Here is a 6,000-nt window from a genome sequence, read left to right on the forward strand (position 1 = left end):
CTTACTACTACTGATAATGATCATATAATGTGATTTTTAATGCAGTAGTGGCATAATGAAATTTTGTGTTGATATGACTCCACTTACACAGATTCAGTTTCAGAAGAAAATTTCAAGGACTTAAAACTGGTCTCTTTTTCAAAGGAAATCATCATTCACCAATCTCTATGAACTTAAAGACCTGCAAGTACCTTAGCCGTATATTTATATATCTTTCTTTAATAAGAAGAAACAATTTTAGCTTTATCATGTCAATACTTTCCACCATCTTCATAAGCTTGCACAAGATGAATCATGATGAAAATTTGAGATACCATTTCAAATTAAAAACTAATTATCAGTGAAGATGAACATCTACCTACTAGATATTTCTTTTTGTGCTCATTTCTTGAAGGTATTTGATTTTGGAACAGCAAAAGTACAGGAAATTGCCTTTTATGTAGGAGATTGTTTTCTTCTAGTTAATTTTTCCTTTGTGTCTCTTTATTGTTCTACTAAAAGGGTAACTCCATTTATAAGCTGTTTTATTCTCACTTCTTTAACTTAAAATGTATATACTTTACAGTACATAAAATAATCTTAATCTGTTCCTTAAAGATAAAGCTAAAGAGTGAAAATGCACTATTTCAAAGGCAGTCTTAATCATTTCATCTTGTAATTTCATTTGGTTTAGATTTGTTTCATCATTCAGAACATCTGCTGAAGATTCTGGTATTTTAAAAATAAACATTAAGGACCAGTGCCAGGACAGATTCCATGCACTGTATCCATGACACACTGAAATTAGTTGTGCTCTCCTATGAGGTACATGACCAGAACTAATCTACATCGACAGAGCTACACAGCTGATTAGTGCAATCCACGTTGCAAGTCACAAATGGATGGACATGTTTACTTTTAATAACTTTATTGAACTGAGGATACTAAATCCTCTCAAAATTCAAAAGGTGTATCAGATGAGACTAAATATTGACACTTGCAATTAATAACATAAAGTTGACAACTTTGTGAACTGCAGTTCATCAGACTTCTGGAGTACAAGAAGACATTATACCTCATCTTTATTTCATAGGTGTGCAAATGGTCACAAGAGATGGTCCTGATATTTTTTCAAATACTATTTTTCAAAGGAGTATTTAATAGCAGTTACTAAGGGCTGTGTCTTCATACATTAAAGTCAGAATGTTTCTGCTCTAAGGTTAGTGCAGCCAGACAGTTTAAATGCACCTCCTGTCGCAGCTGCATTTCCTAATGGCTGAACAGGAGCAAGTAATTCTGATTTAACAGGTTTTGGTTCTTTTTCTTTCCTCTCCTTATCTAAATAACATGAGCAAAAGGTCTTCCTTATCTGACCTACATGAGAGGTGAGTGCAAACTATTTAATACCTTATTTATTAATACATTATCATACCATAATTGAGCAGTGGTATTTCCCTTAACAGACTGGCTCCATTCACAATCTAGATTTGGATGTCATCAGTACTTGAAAGAAAACTGTGTTACCAAAACTAGAAAGCTAGATGTCTCAAAAGATTAATGTATTTGAGGTAAGAATAAGTTCCACAGACAGATTTTTATCTTTAATTCAGTGAGTTTTCCCCCCACTGTTGCTAACTTCTTAATAAAATCTGATGTTGTCTATTTATGTGTCAATATTACTCCTCTCACCTCCACATAGTGATAATTTATTTTTGTATAGCTGTAATTTATAGTTTCTCATACAGTAATTGGAAACACAAATTTCAAGGTCCAAAGGAAAGAATTCTGTGACATGACCAAAAGTTTCTAAACATATACAAATCAATTTGGTTTCCAAACTTATCTTACTTTGGAGCCCTACTTGAACATTGATGTACATCTTAATGTATTCTCATGAATGTAAATTAAAATATAACAAATACAAACTAAGTATAAATCCAGAAATAGGTCTTTTCAATTCAACAAGTTATGTTTTTCACTGATTATTTTCTCTCCACATAAACCCTTCATACCTTGTATTTCTAACTTAAGGCACCGTAGTATTGCATCAGACTTCATAAGCAGGAAACTAAACTTGTCATTGCCAGAAGACTTGCAGCTCTGCTGCTTCTAATAATGGGAAAAAAAACCAAAATCTGTCTTTGGACCATAGTGACAGAGAAGTTCTGTCCATGAAATCAAAGTCTAAAACTCTCCATTCATTCAGGACTGAACCCACTCTGTAAACACATTCTTCTGAAGGAACCAAGCATTAAACCCAGTACTTTGTCAGCAAAACTGAAAGCATTATTTAGCAATTTTTTTTTTTAAATTATACATAATATTCCAGGAAACTATCTCTTTTATAAAAATAATAAAGCATAATTTCCAAAAGATAATACTCAAATGAAACAGAAAAACACCTTATAAGTCCTGAATGAGAATTTGACAGCAGTCCGAAAATGCTCAGTTATGTGTACAGTACTTCATTTACACATTGTATAGTATTAGTCCTGGAGAAGTTCACCTTCAAACACAATTCAAATTCTTTGTATCTCAAAAAAAGGCAGAGAACTAAATTAGCAGAGACACATCTGCCTTACCTGAACCAAGAGGCGGGACACAGCAGCTTCAGCTTATAGTCACAGTAACTCTGCCACATGGCTTTTGAACAAGAACTGGCGTTCACCCAACTGGCTTGCAGCAAAGACAACTGTCTGCACTTCAGTAGACAACCCTAAGGATTAGAGGAAAGCGGGGGAAAAAAAGTCAAATAATGCTGTTAAGGCTATCCAGAAGCCTTTGATCTAAGATGCTGTAATTTTGAGGGGAGGTTTGCGGAAGGAGGTCCAAATTTTCAGCTTGAATACAACACAAAGATAAGATTTTTATAGGATTACTTAAAATACTGAAGTAAGCTTAGAAGTCACAAAGTAAATGCAGATCTACCAATAATAAAAAAAAACCAAAACAACATTGCAACAAGTTCCATGACAATATACATGAAAAAGTGAAAATTTATGGAAACTAGTTAAACCAGATGAGGCTGCAGAGCTGAACTTAAAAGAAAGATTTCAATGAACAGAAGAAATCAGTTTGTATAAAGAAGGGGAGGCATCAGAAGAGCCTTCCAGCCAACAACAGTGAAAGAAATAGAGACAGTAGTAAGCAGTAGCAAAGCTGAAAAGGAAAAAGAAAACTCTCAAAAGTTCATTCAAAAATAATGTGATTTTTGTGCAAAAGCAAAAATTGTGATTAAACCTAGAGGCTGAAGGAATGAAAGGTACAAATAGATTTATAGTCTTTTTAAAGGAGTTGCATATGCACCATCTATGAATATTTTAGAAGATGCCAAAATCCCACTATGACCATATGAAGTTGCTTCTTCTGCAAATCTTTACCTTCCCAGTAGAACTATTGACAGACCTTGTGAAAAATCTCACTGTGGAAATTTTTATATAAAGAGCAGAACCAGTGCTAATTTTACTAAACACATTAATATCTAAGGAAGGGAAATGAGAAAAATAAAATAAAAAAAAACAAAACCCCAAAATAAAGGTCTGGGGTTACAGCATTTTAAGGATGCTGTAATTATCTTTTGGTTATCATCTATGGTACCTGGAATTTCAGCTAGCCAAGTATGATGTAAGGCTTTCTACACTGTTTTGAAAACAGGTACTAGCACCTGCAACACACACTAACAAAACTTGTTAACTCATCTCTTTTTCTCTTTATGAATCACTCTGCATTCCAGAAACTTCATGGGAATTTTAAGTTCTTTAATTATCTTGATGAAAAAGCTAGTATGAATTGGCCAAATGAGCTCTCACTCAGATTTGTCAAGAAATACCAGTTATTCCACTTTTCCTTCTTTTCAGGTCTCTGGCGTTTTCAGAAAGCCAGATTTCCCGAAACGTTCAGCTTGTAAGTAAACAGCTATTTATTGCTCTTTCCAGAAGATTTGGCCATTGGTGAATTAATTTTTCTAATTAACATATTTTTTTTTTCTGATTAGTATCTAATTTTTGACTGCTGTGAAACAGTCAAATAATTGGGAACAGCAATAAAATAACAGCAACCCTGACTATGATTCTCTTCTATGGAGGAATTTCTTTGTACCACTACCATGTGGTAATCATATTTTTCCCTCCCTTATTCTGCATTAGAATTAATAACATAGGAAGGGTTTCTGTCAGGCAAATCAATACAAGCAGACAAGCACTTTAAGTTTTGTATGTACAGTTTTACAGCTCAGCTGATTTAGGGTTAGCCATAGAAAATTAGCAAAGATTTGCTATGCTTCTGGATTTGGGTAAAAAGAAGAATCCTCTCTTATACACAGTATATTACAACTGTCGTTATTACTGGAGAAGTGGAGCTATTGCTTATCACTTCCTACGCACATTAAATTATAAGCCCTATCTCTAATGAGAAACTGTTCTTTATCAGCCAAGTAGTATTCTTCCATTGATGAATAAAACCTTTTGCCTTGTAAAAGTAAAAACAAAACACATTTTATGAAATCCATAAACCATATCTTATTTAAAAGCCATTTCACACACAAAATCCCCCACATAAACAGATTTATTTTAAAACCAATTAAAAGAAAGGCCATTTTGTTAAAATGAATTTTGTTTACAGAAGTTGTTTGAAAAAGTGTTTCAGCATTTAAATAGAGAATCAAGATGAGTCATAGACATTTGAAAACAACTGCACAGCTGCCTGGTTTTCAAGGTGTAAATTTGATTTTACTTGACATTAACTACAATTTGCTAAAACCTGCTGCAAACTGACCTCACCCCAAGAAGAGCCTTCAGTCATGAAGTCATTTATGAACAATGAGTGCCTGTGTTGCAGCAAAACTCATCAAGAATCACAAAGAAAACTGGGTTGAAATGATGCTTGCGTAATTTGTTCCTCCATTACTAAGCAAAAAGAGTGTTCTCATTTAACCCCCAATTTGTATACAACACTAGCTACGAAACAAATTCTGAGATGGTGCAATTGCACCCAAGAATCTAGCGGTGAGTTGAAAACATGAAAATGACATGATAAAAATACAGTTTGTTTTCCCTAAAAGCTGATACAGATTTGTTGTGGAGAAACAAGCTTATTTTCCTAAATAAAGAAACATTCAATCCCACATTTCCTCCCATTACCTTTGGGAAAACCCAAACAGACAATTCAGTTGACTATTCACAGCAGACCAGTGTTAAATTAAAAATACACTCAACAATTACAAAAAAGGTGCTTATGGTCTACCAGGTTATCTTTGATTTATACCACTGTGACCACATTCCAGCCTTAACAAATCATTTCCACCTACATACACTACCAAGCATATTTTCCCACAGGGAACAACACTTTCAGACTTAAATGCTTGACCTCTAAAGCTGACAGATAGTATATATACTGCACATTGTTATCCTACAAGAAAAAAGAGGCATTTCTTTGCTCCTCTTCTACCATATGCTTAAAGAAAATAAAAATGTATTAAAATACCTACTTCCACAAGCAAAATTCCTACTGCAATTCTCCCTCCAGTTCAACCAATATTAGGAATAGCAGGCACTTCCTGCACAGGTGCCTCCAATCAGGACAAGAAAAGCCAAACCCAGTGCCTGGGGTTATGGCTATAAGCCCTTCCCCTCACTAGGGTGAAGCTAATCAGAGTGCAGGATTTAGATTGACATATATGTAGTCATCATGCAAAATGTGCCAGCTGATTGCAAACGTATCTGAGAAGACTTGTTTGGGTACAACTATTTTCTAATATTTAACTGCTTTAAAATAACTTTTATTGCATTTATTTCTTTTCCTAATGTAATAAAAAACCCAGTCATCAAAATAAGGACAGTGCATCCTCCACATTTCTGGAGAATCTCAAACTTGTTAAGCACTGGCACAGACTTTCTGCTCATCTGAATTGGTATTATCTGAGGAAAGCCGACATCCCAGGGCTATGCTGAGTACCATCCACCATGGATTTAGTGCTCTGCTGCCTAGGTTTTTTTGGTCATGTTTAGTGTGAGAAAAGCACTC

The 6,000-nt window shown here is 34.4% G+C and overlaps 1 long non-coding RNA gene across 1 annotated transcript in view; it reads right to left on the bottom strand.

Annotated features, from left to right (window-relative positions):
• Positions 1–2,698, bottom strand: part of LOC130607761 (uncharacterized) — a 184,017-nt gene extending 181,319 nt beyond the window's left edge. The window contains exon 1 of the long non-coding RNA XR_008974331.1: positions 2,562–2,698. This is a non-coding gene — a long non-coding RNA (uncharacterized LOC130607761). The remainder of the gene's footprint in view (positions 1–2,561) is intronic.
• Positions 2,699–6,000: the final 3,302 nt, after the last annotated feature.

The sequence above is a fragment of the Pezoporus wallicus genome, unplaced genomic scaffold (genome assembly GCF_028554395.1).
Source record: "Pezoporus wallicus isolate ANWC-B61680 ecotype Strahan unplaced genomic scaffold, APGP_CSIRO_Pwel_v1 scaffold_6445, whole genome shotgun sequence".
Lineage (NCBI taxonomy): Eukaryota > Metazoa > Chordata > Aves > Psittaciformes > Psittacidae > Pezoporus > Pezoporus wallicus.